Consider the following 21,785-nt stretch of genomic DNA (forward strand, 5'->3'; position numbering starts at 1 on the left):
ATCCATCATCCATCACCCATCTATCCATCCATCCATCCACCCATTCGTCATCCATCCATCCATCCATCCACCCATCCATCATCCATCCATCCATCCACCATCCATCATCCATCCATCCATCCATCCATCATCCATCCATCCATCCATCCATCCATCATCCATCCATCTGTACATCCATTTTCCCATCCATCCACGTAACCTCTCATTCATATAGAAATACTTTTGATTTTGATGCATTGCAAAATAAGTTTCCACCATGGATATATGTTCCCCCTTTGTGGTTTCAGCTTACTTACCATTAACTAGAATTCAATATTTCTTCTGATATATGTAACATACACATATAAAAATGCAAAAATATTAAATATAAATTGCTGAGTTTTGACAAATGATCAAACTCTACCAAGGTATAAGACTTGGGCTGGAGAGATGGCTTGATGGTTACGGGTATTTGCTTCAGAAGACTCAAGTTCAGTTTCCAGCAGCCACATGGTGGCTCATAACTATCTGTGACCCAGGTTCCAGAGGATCTGATGCCCTCTTCAGGCCTCCTCAGGCACTGCACAGACATTGTACACACACACACACACACACACACACACACAAAATATATGTAGATCTTTTTTTTCCAAAAGGATACCAAGTTTGTCATGCCTTGACCCTCATTACTCAGGAGGCAGCAGCAGGCGGATCTCTATGAGTTTGAGGTCAATCTGGTCTACACAATAAGTTTTAGGTCTGCCAGGGCTACACAGTCTCAAAAATAAAAAGTAAAAAAAAAATAGAACTTTGTACTTTGTTACCATCTAAGATGAACCCTATTCCACTCAGTCCCCAGAGAGCAAGTGTTCTGACTAGGCTGGCCTCAAACTCAGAGCAATCCATTTGCCCCATCCTCCCTAGTGATGAGCCACCATGCCCCGCAGAGACTCCCTTCAGGATGGCTCCTGGTCTTAGAACTCCCGGAAACAGCGACCCGTGCAGCTGATTCCTCACCCAGAGCTAGCTCTCTGTGAAGGAGGGGCTACCAGACCCATCCCCCAACCCTGGACTTGAGGCTTCCTGACCACAGGGTGTTGGGTTAAGACGGCTTCCGGTGTCACGGTAGGGGCCATCACACACTCTCTAGGCCTACCTCATGCTTGCAGCATTAGATCTGCTCTACTCTTTCTATAACAGGTCTTTCTTTGGACTGCCACCTCCTGAATAATGACACTGAGACTTTTTATTATCTATGAAACCTCAACTTTAGCTTAGGTTTGTTTCCAACTAGCCCTTAAATCTTAAATTAACCTATTTACAATAATCTTGTTCTGTCTTTTGGCTCATTACTTCTCCTTGGTACCACACGTCTGACTTTCTCTGCATTTGGCTGGCCAATCTCCTGCACCACATTCTTTCCCAGAGTGCCTATCTTTGCCTGGAAGTCCTGCCTCTCCTCTCCTGCCTAGCTTTGTCCGTTCAGCTCTTTATTAAACCAAACAGAAGGTGCTTTAGGCAAGTGAGGTAAAACAGAGACACATCTTTACATGGCGTACAAAAAGATTATCCCAATATTTTTCCTGTTGTATGAGGGGATTTTCGGATATTGGTTAACCGTCCTTTCTCAGATAGTATGTTTTGCAAAGGCAAATGTTTCCTTCCTCCCTTTCTCCTTCCCTCCCTTTCTCCTGCAGTGAGAAAAAGCGTTGGTTCATCAAGAGTACCTACTGATTCCTTAAAGGCCTCTTAACATCACTAAAATGGCCATCAGCTTTTAATATAAATTTGGGAGGGGACAAACCCCAGCGTCGGCCCCACTTAGTGGACCTTTTCCAGCAGCAACCATTCCTGATTAGATGAGACTGGAAAACATGGCTTCGAGACTCATACCAGACAGAAGAGAAGTGGAGAAGAAAAGGACGGTTCCACTGTGGGCAGGGGAGTCAACAGAGGAGAAAAGACAGGAATGTGTGCTGTTCAGAGTCTAGTCCACAGCTCAGAGGAGATGATCCAGCAAGCGCTTCTCTTGAAGGCCCCAAGCTACCACATTCCTGGGCCTCCAGGACCTCTTGCCGCCCTGATCACCACTCCTGACCTTTCCTTCCCTCAGGAGCCAAGAGACTGCTTCACGACTTGACTTCTGGCACATCTGGATCAGTTGATGCTGTGTATCACAGCCTCCGGAAATGAGGGATGGGGCCAGCTCAGCAGCTGAGTGTGTCCGCAGATATGTCAGATCTGAGGGAAGAACAGAAGCAAGTAGAGGCCCTGGGGAACATGCACAGGGACACACGTGATCATGTTAGCTTTAACCTCTCTCACACCCTGGTCTAAGACTGTGGCCGAGGCCGGAACTAGTCTCTATCCATAAGCAAACACTACACAAGCAAGTATCCAGTACATAGTGGCAGCTCCATGAATCTTTTATGAGTAAATGGTTTTTAAAAATTGGTTTACTGTGAACCATCAAGATGGCTCCGTGGATGAAGGCGCTTGCTGTCAATACTGAAGTTTGATCCCTGGCACACACAGGATGGGAGGGGGGAGCCTCGCCAGCCGTCTTCTGTCCCCCACAGTAGTGTCACGTGAGTCACACACACTCTTGCACACGTGTATAATGTAATCATAAAAAGTGTAAAATAAAAACACAAATCTACTGTAATATGGCTCTACTTCACCTTTTATACACGAAGGTCCTTTTCCAGACCTGACATCATTCCCTGAGTTTCCCTATTGGCCCGCATGGCCTGCTAAGATTCTGGACAGCACCTAATGCCTGCGTGTGAATGCGATTTAAAAAGACAACAACAGTATCATATTAAGAAGATGACAAGATAAATGTGGAAACGAAAACCGTGGATTCAGGCTCCTTGGGCCGTGAGCTGCCGTGGAAATGTGTCGTCTCCGTGCACCTCACAACAGCGTGCTTTGTTTCACAGTGTGACATCACTTATACACTAAAGTCCCTGTGCTTTCTCAGAAAGCGGCCTGCAGAGGCAACAAAGTGAGCACAAAAGCCACCTCTGTCACAGTCCTCGTGGTAGGTCACTCGATTGATTTCTTCAGCGTTTACTCTCTTACATCAGCTTAGGTAAAACGGCTCCCTCTTCGGCAGAGTTGTATAATTGATATACATTTTGAAATGGGAATTTCTGTTTTCGTTTCTCTCTCTGGGGAGATAGCTTGGGTGGTGGAGGCCTTGGGTTCCATTTCAGAACCACATAAGCTAGGTGTAGTGATACACACCTGCATAATTGTACACTGGGAGGCGAAGGCAGGAGGGTCAGAAGTTCAAGATCATCCTTGACTGCATCACGAGACTGAGGGTCATCCTGGGCTACATGAGATTGTCACGAGCGAAAGGTAGCTAATCCAAGCAGCTGTCACACTCTGCACGTCTGCCCGGGTAAAACTACACACAGGCTCTTGAGTCTCAGCCTCGGTATCACATAGGGATGCAGAAGAGCAAGCAGAGGCACAAGGCTGTGAAGACGGAGGAAGCCACAGCCTACGACGGCCTTCGCTGACTGCATGAGGGCATGGGATGATTGGGCTTTCCACATGAGGAATCTCAGTTGTTGATGACAGAAATCTAACCCAAAATAGAAAAGGGGAGATGGGAATTTTTGGTTTGCAACTGCGGCGGGGGGGGGGGGGGGGGGGGGGTTGCAGGCAGTGGGCCCCAGGGACTCTAGGAGGCAGGAAGTGAGAACTGTTGGAATTCCCTGCCTTGAACTCTTTCTTGGGAAGCTGTGTTGGTTGAAAAGCTCAGGAGTGCCCCAGGGTCTGGAAAAGTCTGAAGAGGGACTCTGGACAGTCTGCTCTGCTCACCTGCCGGCTGCTCTCCCAGGAACAGGAGGGCAAGTTTGGTGCAGATAGGCTAGAGCCCAGCTGTCAGGCTCAGTCCAGCTGTTTGCTCTGGTGGAAAGGGTCCCCACTAGCTGAACTCCTCAACTATAAGTGACCTTGAACTCAGGCTGACCCCCAACTGCGAGTCTCTTGAAAGGATTGGCATCTGCATTTAGGGGAGTTTGGCAGATAGGAAAAGTTTACTGTTTGTTTCTGTTTTTCTTTTGTTGTTGTTGTTGGTTGTGTGTGTGTGTGTGTGTGTGTGTGTGTGTGGTATGTTTTAGTTATTAAACTTCCCTTTTCCAAAATACCATGTGTGCCTTTCAGTGCGTGTCATCAAAACACAGGATATGCCGGGCGGTGGTGGCGCACGCCTTTAATCCCAGCACTCGGGAGGCAGAGGCAGGCGGATCTCTGTGAGTTCGAGACCAGCCTGGTCTACAAGAGCTAGTTCCAGGACAGGCTCTAAAGCTGCAGAGAAACCCTGTCTCGAAAAAAAAAAAAAAACACACACACACACACAGGATATGAGTGCATTCAGAGACTTCTGTAAGAACCCCAGTCCAGGTGCCGCATGCTATGGAGGATAGAGCCCAAACGTCGGGTGGGAGGTGAGGGTGGAGTGGGCTAGTGTGTAAGAATCCTATCTGTTCACGATCAAGATGCAGCCATGCTGTTGAAGGCAATCCAAACATCAAGGCAGAGGTTGGGAGGGGGTTCCAGAAGGGGAAGCAAATATCAAACCCAAGTCAGGGTGCAAAGGAAATGTACTTTTCATCAAAATGAACAGATCTGAGCTGGAGATGATGGCTCCCGCTGGAGATGGCTCCCCAGGTAAGCGGCTTGAAAGTTTTCACTGTGAGAGCATCAGAAAATGCCGGACGACCTACGAGCCTAGCCCTGAGGGACTCCTGGGGGACACACTGGTCAGCCAACTGAGTGAAGCACTGGTCTCCAGGTCCAGCGAATAGAGGACCTGTAAGACAGCTCAGGGGGATGGGCACTTCCGACCAAGACTGAATTAGATCCCAGGACCCATATGGCGGAGGCCTGTAAGCTTTCTTCTGACCTCTACACTGGCACTGTCTGCACCGTGTACTCCCCTTCGCCACAAAACAAGCAGGCAAACCAACCAACAAACAAGTGTAAATTTAAAATAAGCAGGAAAATGATTAAAAACGCCCAACACTGACTTCCAGTATCCATACACGCCTGGTCCTTTCCGGTTTTCTCGTACCCGTGGTTCTTGGATCCACTGGGTGAACGAAGAGTCCACGTCAAACGTGTGTGCTTTGATTGCTGCCCTTGCTGCGATCTCGTGATGCTGCGGCCAAGAGCAGCAACCACTGAAGTGGGTTTCTAGGCAGCTCATTCCATCATGTTGGTGTGAGAGAAATGGACAGGAAACGAGGGGGAACAGAGACACTCCCTGCAGGTGTGGTGACTCAGGAGAGCCAGTGAGGAGCTGCTGAGCTCCAAGTCAACAAAGGGAACACGCACTGGGGCAGAAGGGATTGAGCTGTAAGCCCCATTTCTCTCAGAAAGAGATAACCCAAAGACCTAACCCGTTCTGCCCGAGGCTGTGACTCCGGGGAGAGATGTGGTCACTGGAGTCCAGGAAACTTGGACAAACATCTTCTCACAGGGGAAGATAGAACCGAGACAAAGGGGAAAGAAAGGCCTCCTGGGGATTGGTGCAAGCCGGGAGTCTGGGATGGCCACCAGAAGCAGACCTAGCTTCTGGCAGAGCCGAGGAAAGATCCCCCTCTAGTGACTTCCAGAGGGATGATATGTTTCCATTTCTTTTTTTCTCACTATTTTTTTAATTTAAAAGGTTTTTTTCCATTTTATATACCAAACACAGTTCACCCTCCTTCCCCTCCTGCTGCCCCTCTACGTTCTTTCCCCCCACCTAGTCCCCCATCCACTCCTCAGAAAGGGTAAGGCCTCGCTCCCATGGGTAATCTACAAAGTATGGCATATCAAGTTGAGGCAGGACCAAGCCCCTCTCCTCTGTATCGCCATTGAGCAAGTTATCCCTCCATAGGGAATGGGCTCCAAAAAGCCAATTCATGCACTGGGGATAAATCCTCTGCTCTCAATGCCTGTGGTTCCACAGACTGCCAGAGCCACAGGACTGTCCCTTACATTCAGAGGGTCTAGTTTGGTCTTATGTAGGTTCTTGGCTATCAGTCCAGAATCAGTGAATCAGTGAGCTCCCACTAGCTTGGGGCAGCTCTCCGTGGGTTTCCCCGTCATAATCTTGACCCCTTAGCTCATATAATTATTCCTCTTCCCTCTTTTTTTTTTTTTTTTTTTTTTTTTTTTTTTTTTGGTTTTTCGAGACAGGGTTTCCCTGTAGTTTCTAGAGCCTGTCCTGGAGCTAGCTCTTGTAGACCAGGCTGGCCTCGAACTCAGAGATCCGCCTGCCTCTGCCTCCCGAGTGCTGGGATTAAAGGCGTGTGCCACCACCGCCCGGCCCTCTTCCCTCTTTTTGACTAGACTGTGGGAGCTGTGCCCAGTACTTAGCTGTGGATCTCTGCATCTACTTCCATCAGTTGCTGGATGAAGGTTCTATGATGACAATTAGGGTAGTCATCAATCTGATTACAGCAGAAGGCCAGTTCAGGCACCCTTTCCACTATTGCTAGGGGTCTTTGCTGGGGTCATCCTTGTGGATTCCTGGGAATTTCCCTAGCACCAGACTTCTTCCTAGCCCTATAATGGTTCTCTCTATCAAGATATCTCTTTCTTTGCTCTCCCTCTCTGTCCCCTCCCCAACTCAACCATCCTATTACCTCCCCTCTCCTCTTCTCCTTCCCCCTCCCAATTTATTCAGGAGATTTTCTATTTCCCCTTCCCATGGGCATCTATGCATGTGTCTCTTAGGGTCCTCCTTGTTACCTAGCTTCTCAGGGGTTGTGCATTGTAGCCTGGTTATCCTTTGCTTTATATCTAATATCCACTTATGAGTGAGTACATACTGTGTTTGATTTTCTGGGTCTGGGGTACCTCACTCAGGATGGTTTTTTTCTAAATATAACACTAGTAATAAAGACACTGAGAGCAGCAATTAATAAATGGACCTCCTGACACTGAAAAGATTCTGTAAGGCAAAGGACATGGTAAATAAGACAAAACAAATGGGAAAAATATGGGAAGTGATATTTTGTTTGTATTTTAATAAATAAAGCTTGCCTGAAGATCAGAGTACAGAGCTAAGCCTCTAGAGACCAGGGAGTGTTGGCACACATCTCTAATCCCAGGACTTGGGAGACAGAGGGGTCTCTGTTAGTTCAAGGCCACCCTGGACTACATGAGATTGAATCTGTCGAAAAGAGAAACAGAGCTCACATAAAGGTGATCCCCAGCATTGGGATCCTGCGACTTTAATCCCAGCACTAGGGAGGTGGAGTCAGGAGTGATATGGTTGGGTGAAGAGAGGAATATAAGGCAAGAGGAGACAAGAGCTCAGTGCAGTCTGAGGATTGTCCCTGCATTCTGAGGACAGGACTGCCCCTTCGGTGTGAGCACTGATAGAGGTAAAAGGTCTCTCTAGTGGCTAGCCACAGTGCTTCTCTGATCCTTCAACTTTCACCCCAACATCTGGCTCCAGGCAGGACCTGAAGCAGAGACTATGGAGAAATGCTGGTTCCTGGCTTGTTCCTCATCACTTGCTTAGCCTGAGTTCTTAAACCACTTAGGACCACTTGCTGAGGTATAACATCGCCCACAGTGGGCGGGGACTGTCCGCATTAATCTTTAAGAAAATGCCCCCACGGGCACACATTCAGGCCAGTCTGATGGACATTTTTTAATTGGGGTTCCCTCTTCCCAGTAACTCTAGCTTGTGTCAAGTTGAAAACAAACAAACAACAACATAAGTAGCTAGGACAGCCAGGGTCCAGAACTGTGATCAGTCTTTTCTGCTGAAATCCCCCATCTGCCGTGCTCTGTAAAAGCTCTCTCAGAATCCTGAGTCGGGCACATTGGAGCTGATTCCTGGGGTTCTGGATTTCAGGCAAAGGAGTTTAGGCTAGATTCTGAGCAGGGCTGGGGTGGCTCTCTGGGCCATGAAACAGTTCCGTAACTCGATGCTGCCACCGACCCACATCAGTGTGACCCAAGGGGTCGTTTTGTAGCATCCATTGATTAAATGCTGACCTTGGTCAGCCCGTACTCATCCTGTGATGTCTCACAGGAGCTGCAGCAAATGAACAAAGTTTTTGGATTTTTGTTTTGGTGATGAGATACAATATACACAGAAGTTCAGGTTACCTCCCGGGTCTTTCTCAGTGCTTCTGCTGTCTCTCCAGGACCACATCATTACCGTTGCAGCACACAACTGGGGTATCATGAAGGAACTGCCATTTCCAAATGCAACGATATCGTATTATGCTCTTTTGTAATCTCTGGTATATCAGTGAAACGGTTAGCAGGGGTCTTCTTAGCCTAACGGCAAACAAGCAAACAAGCATGCGCTTCTGACCCAGTGTTAGTCACTGTTCTATTGCTGTGAATAGACACCATGACTTCGGCAACTCTTATAAAGAAAGCATTTAACTGAGGCTTGCTTACAGTTTCAGAGGTTTGGTCCCTTATCTTCAGGATAGAGAACCTGGCGGCACACAGGTAGGCATGGATCCGAAGGCGGCAGGTAGAGCCCATGGGCCTGGCTTGAGCATTGGAAACCCCAAAGTCCTCCTCAGTGACACACTTCCTTCAACAAGGCCACGCCTGTTCCGACAAAGCCACACCTCCTAACCCCTGTCAAGTAGCTCCACTTCCTAACGATCAAATGTCCAAGTGTATGAGCCAATGGGGGTGATTTCTAGTCAAACCACTGCATGCCTGTGGTGAGAAGCCTAGATTCCCTTTACCTGTTATCTCAGCAGGGCTTGCACGAAACGTCAGTAAACAAGATGGTCCTTTCTATGCCTCCACATATATACAAGTAACCACACAAAAATGTCTGTGCTGAAATTCACTTGCTTATTTTGTATATTTTGCAGAATGAAAAAAATTCTGGGCATACCTATTTTATTTTTAAAAAGATTCTTATTTTTTTTTTTTTTTTTTTTTTTGGACAGGAGACAAATTTGTTTCCCAGCGTGTGTGTCTGACACGTGTAGCTTTTTCAACAGAGAATTTAATAAAGACTAAGGAAAAGATCTTTGAGGTTAGGTAGTAACTGCTGCGCTGACAGACTGGGCCTGGTGAGGACTGGCATGGTATTACAAGGATAGAAGACCAGCGCCACCATGAGGTGAGGCTAGGAGTTGCACCTAGGAACACAGGAAATTCTTCATGCTTGGTTAGTACCAAGACTTTTGAAAGTGCAATGCCTATTGCTTTGGACTCAAAGCCAGTCTCTGAGTGACTTAGGGCTTTTACAGCTGTGAAGAGACATCATGACCATGACCATGGCAACTCTTATAGAGGAAAATGTTTATTTGAGGTGGCGGCCTACAGTTTCAGAGGTTTAATCCATTATTACCATGGCGGGGAGCGTGGGGGCTGGGAATATGGCGGCAGAAGTACAGGCAGACATGGTGCTGGTTACACATTGTTCAGAAAGCAACGGTAAATGAACTCAAACACTGGGTGGTATCTTGGGCATAAAAAACCTCAAAACTTGCTCCCACAGTTACACACTTTCTCCAACAAGGCAGTACCTACGCTGACCTCCACACCTTCTAATAGTGTCTGTTCCTTTGTGCTCATGAGGGCCAATTGCTACAACACTGAGCATCAACTGTTTGCCCAGATGACCTTACTTATGCAGGACTCTACTGTCTGTTGTTGCCTTTGGGTTGGTGTACCTAGTGTCCAGGTTTAGGAACAAGTGCTCCAAGAATAAATAGAGACAACTAGACTGCTTTTGTAGTTTTGAGGAATCCATCCCAGAACCCTGCACATGCTAGCAATGCACACTGGCATGGGGCTACTCCCCTATGCCATGCCCTTCCAGTTTTGATATGGTGTATCTGTGAGAAGTAAAGAAACAGCCAATAGTCTTGAGTTGGTTTTGCTCTTTAATCTGACTAGTTATCAGTAACACTGACTAAGGACCAAGGAAGACTGTAGACAAGAGGCTACAGGGGAGAAAGAGTCATGCAGAAGCATCTCACAGCTCTCAGATACTGTATCTACCATACAGTGCAGTCCCTGGTGATCTATGGTATACTGAGGATCAGGCCCCAGGATTTTTCTTTTTAATGTACTGTATAGTAGTTTTCTAATTTATTTCCCCTTTTCTTTTTCTTTTATTTGTTTCTTTTTTTGGTTTTTCAAGACAGGGTTTTGTTGGGTGTTCTGTGTTGTGTGGACCATTCAAAAAAGAAGAGTCACCCTAGAATGCAATTTTAGGTTCTCTGGAAGCAGGGAGGAACAGTTTCTGTGAACTGAAACTCAAATCTCCACTCAGAAGCATATTTATTGATTGTACACAAAGGTTGTGTTTGGAGTACAATAAGTTCCTCATACCAAAGCCTCTTTGATCTATTCTATATGTTCTCTGAAGGAAATAATCACACCCCTGCAACCTTAGTCCTTATTGTGTACTCTTTGCAATACCCAGTAATTCAAGACATCCAAGTGTGCCTGGATAGTCTTGTGATTAAAGTCACGCAATGGATGGAAAATGTCCTCAGACAAACAACCGCATAAATCATAGAAAACAACCGCTGGTTTCTTCTATGATTTCTTCAAGGTCTAGGTACCTTCATATCAGTACAAACACTAATTCATTCTACTACTACTCCAGATACAGTGAGAAACAACTTTTCTGTCTAACATTTACCCTAGATACAATGTCTCTACTACATTCCCACTACAGGGTTTCTCTGTGTAGCCCTAACTGTCCTGTAATTCACTCTGTAGGCCAGGCTGGCATCAAACTCAGAGATCTGCCTGCCTCTGCCTTCTGAGTGCTGGAGTTCAAAGCATGAGCCACCATAACCTGGCAGTTTTCTAATTTTTTAAAGAGATATTTTATGTGTATAGATGTTCTGTCTGTGTGTGTTTCTATGTGCAGTATCTGGGAAGGTCATAAGAGGGTGTCAGATCTCCAGGAATCTGGGGTTAGATGATTGTGAACTGTCATGTGGGAGCTGGGAAATGTACTCAGGTCTTCTGCAAGAGCAACAAGTGCTCTTAATCACTGAGTCATTTCTACAGCTCCAAGTTTCCTACCATTTAAGAATTTTAAAAAGCCTACAGAAGCTGCAGCTGGGCATAGTGGAGCACACCTGCAATCCCAGCACTCAAGAGGCAGAGCGAGGTGAATTTCTGAGTTTGATACCAGCCTGGTCTATAGAGTGAGTTCCAGGACAGCCAAGGCTACACTGAGAAACCCTGTCTCCAAAACCCAAACCCCAAAACCAACCAACCAGCCAAACACACACACACACACACACACACACACACACACACGCACATACACGCACGCACGCACGCACACGCACACACAAGCTGCAATACTGTATCATATCAAAGGAAGTAATGCTATGATTACTGAGTTGTCTTAAGCTGCTTCTTAGTTTTTCCTTTTCAATAGATTCTTCTAGCAATTCAAAACTTCAGGGTCAATAATTTTAGGGTTTTGTTTCTTTATTTAATAATTAGCTGAGGTGGCAGAGTGCTTGGCAAGAATTATGAGGCCCTAGGTCTGATCCCCTGCACAGTGTGAAGCCAAGTATGGTGGTGCATATCTATAATACTGGAAGGGCAGGCAGGAGGATCAGAAATTCAAGGCCATCTTCAACCACATAGTGAGTTCAAGACAAGCCTGGATGTAAGAGGTCAGCTGGGCAGTGGTGGCATATGCCTTTAATCCCAGCACTCAGTAGGCAGAGGCAGACAGATCTCTGTGAGTTCAAGGCCAGCATGATCTACAGAGTGAGTTCCAGGACAGCCAAGGCTACACCGAGAAACCTTGTCTGAAACAAACAAACAAACAAACAAAAATACAAACAAAAAGAGATCTTGTCTCAAAAATGAATTATCAAAGGATTAAATTGTACTTTCATGTATTTAACATGTTGCTAGTCCTAACACATCGGGCTAGTGTGAAGAAGTTAATTCAACATTCATCAGGTTGGTTCATTAAAAGAAGTCACTATTCCAGTGATAGATCAAGGAGACAGTTGAACTGAAATTATAAATGAGTGATCCGCTTTCTCATTACCTTTTACTCTGTCAAAAACATCTAGGCACAGTTTCCCAGCATTTTTTCAAGCTGTCTTCTTTGCTCTGTTGTAAGTGTTACAATTCTGATATAAAGGTATCCTTACAGTTGGAAGCCAAAGAATGTCTACAGCTCAGAAGGGAAGGTATCCAGGCAGACGTGTTATAGCTCTGCTCAGCTCTGCTGGAGTGTAACACCTCTGCTCCAGCAGGGGGAAGTGTTACAGATGGATGCGGGAAGCTGTCTTGGCCTATGATAGAGTAGAGCTAGGTGGGGAAAACTAAACAGAATGCTGGGAGAAAGAAGGTGGAGTAGTGAGAAGCCATGTAGCCCCACCAGAGACAGACACCAGAACTTTACCCTCGTGGTGATACACAGATGAATGGAAATGGGTTAATTTAAGATATACACTTTATTATTAGACAGAAATACACTCAAGTTATTGGCCAAACAGTATTGCAAATAATACGGTTTCTGTGTGATTATTTCGGGGCTGAGCAGGGAGGGGACAAGCACCTCCTACTACAACAGATCTGCTCTGCTCAGCTCCACGCAGACGAAGGTTGTTACAGCTCTGCTCTGCTCCACTCCTCTTGTTATCGAAATAAAGTCGTGACAATAAGTCTCAGTTAAGAGATTTATTGGGAGTGGCTGCTCTGACAAGGTGGAAAAAAGCAGACCCAAACTGAATAGGCCTAGGGTTTACAGAGGGTTTCTTAGGGGTGGAGCTTTCCAGGGTGAAGATTTTCAGGGTAGGGATTGGTAAAATCTCAAGTCCTGAGCTTGGGACAAGTTCAGCGATTGGTTGGATTTTGTGCTCAGGTATTGGTTAGATTTCAAGTTCTGAGTTGGGTAGGGGCAAGGTGTGTTTCCTTGGCTCTGGTCTCAGGACCAAGGTGTTCTTTCACCTTTTTACCCTACACTCAGGCTTCGGATTCCCCGGGTTTTGTGTAGCAAGCGCAGGATGCCACCATCAGCTCTGCTGATCAGTTATGATTCTGTTGAACTCTGGACTAATGGGACAAATAGTTCATCTTTCTTCAGCCCAAAGACGTATATAATTCCAGTGTATATTCCCTGACATTTATGGGAGATGTTGCAGATGCTATTGGTGAGGGATATCAATGTGTAAATCCATCAAACGTGTAAATGAGTTGCTAGGCCTTTAAATTGTAATGGCTTAAATGCTATGCTATATATTATAAAGTAAAAATAATGTTTCTTCAATATTTCATTATTGGAGCCATAGTAGTTGTTTAGGGATGGGGGACAGGGTCTCACTATGCAGCCCTGACTGGCCTGGAACTCATTATGTAGACAAGGCTAACTTCAAACTCACAGAAATGCATCTGCCTCTGCCTCTCAAATTTTTTTTTTTTCCTCATGGTTTATTTTTTTTTATATTTAAAAATTTCCATCTCCTTCCCTCCTCCTCCCCCCTCCCTCCCCTCCTTCTCCCCTTTCTCTCCCCTCCTTCTCCCCCTTCCCTCCCCTCCCCTCCACCCATACCTCCCCTCCCTCCCTCTCAAGGCCAAGGAGCCATCAGGGTTCCCCACTCTATGCTAAGACCAAGGTCCTCCCAACTCCCCCCAGGTCCAGGAAGGTGATCGACCAAGCTGAGAAGGCTCCCACAGAGCCCGTCCATGAAGAACAATCAGAGCCCAGAGCCATTGTCCTTTGCTTCTCAGTCAGCCCCCGCTGTTGGCCACACTCAGAGAGACGGGTTTGGTCGCATGATCCATCAGTCCCATTCCAACTGGAGTTGGTGATCTCCCATTGGTTCTGTCCCACCGTCTCCATGAGTGAACGCACCCCTCTCGTTCCTGACTTTCTCCCTCATGTTCTCGCTCCTTCTGCTCCTCATCGGGACCTTGGGAGCTCAGTCCAGTGCTCCAATGTGGGGCTCAGTCACCTTCCCCATCTGTCGCCAGCTGGAGGTTCCCTCACGGTCCTGACTTTCTTTCTCATGTTCTCTCTCCTTCTGCTCCTCATCAGGACCTTGGGAGCTCAGTCCGGTGCTCCAAGGTGGGGCTCTGTCATTTTCTTCATCTATCGTCAGGTGGAGGTTCTATGGTGATATGCAAGAAATTCATCAGTATGGCTATAGGAACTGGCCTTTTCAGGCTCCCTCTCCTCAGCTGCCCAAGGAACTAACTGGGGGCGTCTCCCTGGAAACCTGGGAACCCCTCTAGGGTCAAGTCTCTTGACAACCCTCAGGTAGCTCCTTAAATTCAGATATATGCTTCCCTGCTCTCATATCCACCCTTCCTATATCCCAAGCACCCCATTCCTCCGAGCTCCCCCCGCTCTCCCCTTCACACTTTTCTCTCCCCATCTTCCCTTGGCCCAGTCTTGCCCAACCCTCAAGTTCCCAATTTTGCCTGGCGATCGTGTCTACTTCCAATATCCAGGAGGATTACTATATCTTTTTTGGGAGTTCACCTTCTTATTATCTTCTCAAGGATCCCAAACTTATAGGCTCGATGTCCTATAATCATGGCTAGAAACCGAATATGAGTGAGTACATCCCATGTTCATCTTTATGGGTCTGGGTTACCTCACTCAGAATAGTGTTTTCTATTTCCATCCATTTGCCTGCAAAATTCAAGATGTCATTGTTTTTTACCGCTGAGTAGTATTCTAGCATGTATATATTCCACAGTTTCTTCATTCATTCTTCCACTGAAGGGCATCTAGGCTGTCTCCAGGATCTGGCTATTACAAATAATGCTGCTATGAACATAGATGAGCATATGCTTTTGTTGTATGATTGGGCATCTCTTGGGTAGATTCCCAATAGTGGAATTGCTGGGTCCTGGGGTAGGTTGATCCCGAATTTCCTGAGAAACCGCCACACTGCTTTCCAAAGTGGTTGCACAAGTTTGCATTCCCACCAGCAATGGATGAGTGTGCCCCTTACCCCACAACCTCTCCAGCAAAGGTTATTATTGGTGTTTTGGATTTTAGCCAATCTGACAGGTGTGAGATGATATCTCAAAGTTGTTTTGATTTGCATTTCCCTGATAGCTAGGGAGGTTGAGCATGACCTTAAGTGTCTTTTGGCCATTCGAACTTCTTCTGTTGAGAATTCTCTGTTCAGTTCATCGCCCCATTTTTTAATTGGGTTAAATGGCATTTTACCGTCTAGTCTCTTGAGTTCCTTATATATTTTAGAGATCAGACCTTTGTCAGTTGCAGGGTTGGTGAAGATCTTTTCCCAGTCAGTAGGCTGCCTTTGTGTCTTAGTGACAATGTCCTTTGCTTTACAGAAGCTGCTCAACTTCAGGAGGTCCCATTTATTCAATGTTGCCCTTAAAGTCTGTGCAGCTGGGGTTATGCATAGGAAACGGTTCCCTGTGCCCATTTGTTGTAGAGTACTTCCCACTTTCTCCTCTATCAATCTCAATGTGTTCAAATTAATATTGAGGTCTTTAATCCATTTGGACTTGAGTTTTGTGCATGGTGATAGATATGGATCTACTTTCATTCTTCTACAGGTTGACATCCAGTTATGCCAGCACCATTTGTTGAAGATGCCCTCTTTTTTCCATTGTGTACTTTTGGCTCCTTTATCAAAAATCAGGTGTTCATAGGTTTGTGGTTTAAGATCCGGGTCTTCTATACGATTCCATTGGTCAACTTCTCTGTTCTTATGCCAATACCAAGCCGTTTTCAATACTGTAGCTCTGTAATAGAGTTTGAAGTCAGGGATGGTAATGCCTCCAGAAGTACCTTTATTGTATAAGATTTTTTTGGCTATCCTGGGTTTCTTGTTTTTCCATATAAAGTTGATTATTGTCTTCTCAATCTCTGTGAAGAATTTTAATGGGACCTTGATTGGGATTGCATTGAATCTATAGATTGCTTTTGGTAGAATTGCCATTTTTACTATGTTGATCCTCCCAATCCACGAGCAGGGGAGATCCTTCCATTTTCTGGTATCCTCTTCAATTTCTTTCTTCAAAGACTTAAAGTTCTTGTCATATAAATCCTTCACTTCCTTGGTTAGCGATATTCCCAGATATCTTATGCTATTTGTGGCTATTGTGAAAGGTGATACTTCTCTGATTTCCCTCTCTGCTTCCTTATCCTTTGTGTATAGGAGGGCGACTGATTTTTTGGAGTTGATCTTGTATCCTGCCACGTTACTGAAGGAGTTTATCAGCTGTAGGAGTTCTTTGGTGGAGTTTTTGGGGTCGCTTATGTATACTATCATATCATCTGCAAATAATGAAAGTTTAACTTCTTCCTTTCCAATTTGGATCCCCTTGATTCCCTTATGTTGTCTTATTGCTATTGCTAGAACTTCAAGCACTATATTGAAGAGATAAGGAGAGAGTGGACAGCCTTGTCGTGTTCCTGAATTTAGTGGGATAGCCTTGAGTTTCTCTCCGTTTAATTTGATGTTAGCTGTCGGTTTGCTGTAAATAGCTTTTATTATATTTAGGAATGACCCTTGTATCCCTAATCTCTCCAAGACCTTTATCATAAAAGGGTGCTGAATTTTGTCAAATGCTTTTTCAGCATCTAATGAGATGACCATATGGTTTTTTTCCTTCAGTTTGTTTATATGATGGATTACATTAATAGATTTTCGTATGTTGAACCAGCCCTGCATCTCTGGGATGAAGCCTACTTGATCGTAATGGATAATTTTTCTAATGTGTTCTTGGATTCGGTTTGCCAGTATTTTATTGAGAATTTTTGCGTCCATGTTCATGAGTGAGATTGGCCTGTAATTCTCTTTCTTGGTTGAGTCTTTGTGTGGTTTAGGTATCAGGGTAACTGTAGCTTCATAGAAGGAATTTGGCAGTGACTCTTGTGTTTCTATATTATGAAATACCTTAAGGAGTATAGGTATTAGGTCTTCTTGGAAGTTCTGGTAGAATTCCGCATTGAAACCATCTGGTCCTGGGCTCTTTTTGGTAGGGAGGTTTCTGATAACAGTTTCTAATTCTTCGCGACTAACAGGACGATTTAGAGCATTTACCTGGTCCTGGTTTAACTTTGGTATATGGTATTTATCTAAAAAACTGTCCATTTCTTTTACATTTTCCAATTTTGTGGCATACAGGCTTTTGTAGTAAGATCTAATGATTTTCTGAATTTCCTCTGTGTCTGTGGTTATGTCCCCCTTTTCATTTCTGATCTTGTTAATTTGCGTGTTCTCCCTCTGCCGTTTGATTAGATTGGCTAAGGGTTTGTCAATCTTGTTGATTTTCTCCAAGAACCAGCTTCTTGTTTCATTGATTCTTTGGATTGTTTTCTGTGTTTCTATTTTGTTGATTTCTGCCCTCAGTTTGATTATTTCCAGTCTTCTACTTCTCCTAGGTGAGTCTGCTTCTTTTTTTTCCAGAGCTTTCAGGTGTGCTGTTAAGTCACCAATGAGTGCTTTCTCCGTTTTCTTTAAGTGGGCACTTAGTGCTATGAACTTTCCTCTTAGCACTGCTTTCATTGTGTCCCATAGGTTTGAGTATGTTGTGTCTTTGTTTTCATTAAATTCAAGAAAGACTTTAATTTCTTTCTTTATTTCTTCCTTGACCCAGGTGTGGGTCAGTAGTTGACTGTTCAGTTTCCATGAGTTTGTGGGCCTTCTGGGGGTAGCCTTGTTGTTGAATTCTAATTTTAATCCATGGTGATCCGATAAGACACAGGTGGTTACTAATATTTTTTTGTAACTGTGGAAGTTTGCTTTGTTACCAAGTATATGGTCAATTTTCGAAAAGGTTCCATGAGCCGCAGAGAAGAAGGTATATTCTTTCCTATTTGGGTGGAATGTTCTATAGATGTCTGTTAAGTCCATTTGGTTCATTACCTCCATTAAGTCTTTCAATTCTCTGTTAGGTTTCTGTCTGATTGACCTGTCCATTGGTGAGAGAGGAGTGTTGAAGTCTCCAACTATTAGTGTGTGTGGTTTGATGGCTGCCTTGAGTTCTAGAAGTGTTTCTTTTACATAAGTGGGAGCTTTTATATTAGGGGCATAGATATTCAGGATTGAGACTTCATTCTGAAGGATTTTTCCTGTTATGAGTATAAAGTGTCCCTTTCCATCTCTTCTGATTGATTTTAGTTTGAAGTCAACTTTGTTGGAAATTAGTATGGCCACACCCGCTTGTTTCTTAGGGCCATTTGCTTGATAAACCTTTTCCCAACCCTTTACTCTGAGTAGGTGCCTGTCTTTGTGGTTGAGGTGTGTTTCTTGTAAACAGCAAAATGTTGGATTCTGTTTTCGTATCCAGTCTCTTAGCCTGTGCCTTTTTATAGGTGAATTGAGTCCATTGATATTAAGTGATATTAATGACCAGTGGTTGTTAACTTCAGTCATTTTTAGTAGTAGAGTTTGTGTGTTTCCCTTCTTCTAGTTGTGCTGGTGAAGGGTCGCTAGATGCCTGAGTTATTGTCGGCGTTGTTGGACTCCTTGGTTTGTGATTTTCCTTCTATTACTTTCTGCAAGGCTGGATTTGTGGCTGCGTATTGTTTAAATCTGTTTTTGTCCTGGAATATCTTGTTTTCTCCATCAATGGTGAATGCAAGCTTTGCTGGGTATAATAGTCTAGGCTTGCATCCATGTTCCCTAAGTGTCTGTAGCACATCTATCCAAGCTCTTCTGGCTTTCATGGTTTCCATTGAGAAATCAGGTGTAATTCTGATAGGTTTCCCTTTATATGTTACTTGACCTTTTTCCTTTGCAGCTCTTAATATCTGTTCTTTATTCTGTATGTTTTGTGTTTTGATTATTATATGGCGTGGGGATGCTTTCTTTTGATCCAGTCTATTTGGTGTTCTGTAGGCTTCTTGTACCTTCATAGGAACATCCTTCTTTAGGTTGGGGAAGTTTTCTTCTATAATTTTGTTGAATATGTTTTCTGGGCCTTTGAGTTGTAATTCTTCTCCTTCTTCTACCCCAATTATTCTTAGGTTTGGTCTTTTCATGGTGTCCCAGATTTCCTGAATGTTTTGTGTTAAGAATTTGTTAGATTTGTTTAGTTCTTTAATCTGTGAGTTTATTTCTTCTATAGTATCTTCAGAGTCCGAGATTCTTTCTTCCATCTCTTGTATTCGGTTGGAAATACTTGTCTCTGAAGTTTCTGTTCGTTTACTCAGAGTTTCCATTTCCAGTCGTCCCTCAGATTGTGTTTTCTTCAATACCTCCATTTCATTTATCAGGTCTTGTACTGTTTCCCTTACCTGTTTGATTGCTTTTTCTTGTTTTTCTTGTTTTTCTTGGGTATCTTTGAGAGATTTATTTATTTCGTCTACCTTTTTGTTTGTCATCTCCATTTCTTTATGGCAGTTTTTTACCTCCTGTTTAAGGTCCTCTATTATTTTTATAAAGTACTGTTTAATGTCGGTTTCTTCTATATCTTCTGGGGTAGGGTGTTCAATTCTTGTTGTTTCGGGATGTCTGGCTTGTGGTGATGTCATGTTGCCTTTCATGTTGTTGGAGGAGCTCCTGCATTGGCGCCTGCCCATCTCTTCCCCAAAGAATGATGGATCCTTCTGCAGACTGTGAGGTCCCCTTGCAGGCCAAGCAGCTCTCGGACAAAGGCCTACCTTGCTCCGGGCAGTCAAATGAAGGAGGGGACCTCCCACCGGCCTGGGTGCACTCAATTCCAGGTCCCCAGAGCCCAAACAGGCTGAGCTGTGGGATTTTGTGGCCCCAAAGACGGGAGGATGAGGAAGGGGGAGGGGGGGAAGATTCTGGGTGCAAGCTGGGAAGGGACAGGGAGAGAGAGGCGGTATCCGGGGAGAATAACCCCTGCAGGAAGAGCAGGAAGTGTGCTGGTGGCAGGGGGAGTTGTGGAGAGTCGGTGGTCCCTCACCGGGCAGCTGCCGCGGTTCGGGCACTCACTCCTCACTCACCCCAAAGAACGATGGATCCTCCTGCAGACTTTCAGGTCCCCTTGCAGGCCAAGCAGCTCTCAGACAAAGGCCTACCTTGCTCCGGGCAGTCAAATGAAGGAGGGGACCTCCCACCGGCCTGGGTGCACTCAATTCCAGGTCCCCAGAGCCCAAACAGGCTGAGCTGTGGGATTTTGTGGCCCCAAAGACGGGAGGATGAGGAAGGGGGAGGGGGGGAGGATTCTGGGTGCAAGCTGGGAAGGGACAGGGAGAGAGAGGCGGTATCCGGGGAGAATAACCCCTGCAGGAAGAGCAGGAAGTGTGCTGGTGGCAGGGGGGGTTGTGGAGAGTCGGTGGTCCCTCTCCGGGCAGCTGCCGCGGTTCGGGCACTCACTCCTCACTCACCCCAAAGAACGATGGATCCTCCTGCAGATTTTCAGGTCCCCTTGCAGGCCAAGCAGCTCTCGGACAAAGGCCTACCTTGCTCCGGGCAGTCAAATGAAGGAGGGGACCTCCCACCGGCCTGGGTGCACTCAATTCCAGGTCCCCAGAGCCCAAACAGGCTGAGCTGTGGGATTTTGTGGCCCCAAAGACGGGAGGATGAGGCAGGGGGAGGGGGGGAGGATTCTGGGTGCGAGCTGGGAAGGGACAGGAAGAGAGAGGCAGTATCCGGGGAGAATAACCCCTGCAGGAAGAGCAGGAAGTGTGCTCGTGGCAGGGGGAGTTGTGGAGAGTCGGTGGTCCCTCACCGGGCAGCTGCCGCGGTTCGGGCACTCACTCCTCACTCACCCCAAAGAACGATGGATCCTCCTGCAGACTTTCAGGTCCCCTTGCAGGCCAAGCAGCTCTCAGACAAAGGCCTACCTTGCTCCGGGCAGTCAAATGAAGGAGCTGCCTCTCAAATTTTGGGATTAAAAGTATGTGGTATCACACTTGCCTTGGACTCACAGTTCCTCATTACTCGTCAGCTTTCTTTAGTCGAACATGTAAACACCGAACTGGAAATAGAACTATTTTGGGGTGCCAATCTCCAGGGAGAACCGTGATCATTGGGACCACAGCACACAGCACTCAGGCAAGCTATGTTAGGTGTCTTATGCGTTGTCTGAGAAGTAAGCAAACCCTTCCAGTAGGTCACGTGGCAGTAAACATGCTCAATCTCTAGTGTACACAGGTACACAGCCTCGGTCACAGGTACTAGCTCTATAGTGACACTTTAAATTTATTTTTTTATAAATAAAGCTTGCCTAAAGACCAGAAGGTAAAACTCTGCCACTAAGAGGCTGGGCAGTGGTGTTATACACCTTTAATCCCAGGATTTAGGCGACAGAGGCAGGTGGCTCTCTGTGAGTTCAAAGTCACAAGGTCTAGGCTACACAAGATCGATGCATAAACAGATTCAGGCGGTGGTAAAAGGCTCACACCTTTAATCCCAGCACTAGAGAGGAATATAAACTAGAATGAGACAGGAACTAGCTCTCTCTCAGTTTGAGGGTTTCTTAGAGGTGAAAGCCCTCTAGTGGCTTGGCTGCTTTGCTTTTCTGATCTTCAGGTTAAACTCTGGGTTTTTATTATTTGTGCTACATGGGTCTGCTGTTAGAGAGCCAAAGCAGAGAATAAACTTGGCTGTGCCCTGATAAAACTGATCTTTAGGGGAGATGTTTACTGACATGTATCATAGCATTCTTAAAAAGTTATTTGAGCCACTTAAAATGTAATGACATACACGATCGCACACACCTATAACTCCAGCACTCAGGAGGTAGAAGCAGGAGGATTACAGTTTGAAGACTAGCCTGGTTTACATAGTGAAACCTTGTTTCAAAAACCCAAACCTGAGCCATCATTGTTAGCTCACAGCAGGTAGTGCTGGGTGAGCAGGAAAGTGTTATCTCCTGGCTGTATTTCCCATGCTGTGACAGGT

This window comes from Arvicola amphibius, chromosome 11 (assembly GCF_903992535.2).
Source record: "Arvicola amphibius chromosome 11, mArvAmp1.2, whole genome shotgun sequence".
Taxonomy (NCBI): Eukaryota; Metazoa; Chordata; class Mammalia; order Rodentia; family Cricetidae; genus Arvicola; species Arvicola amphibius.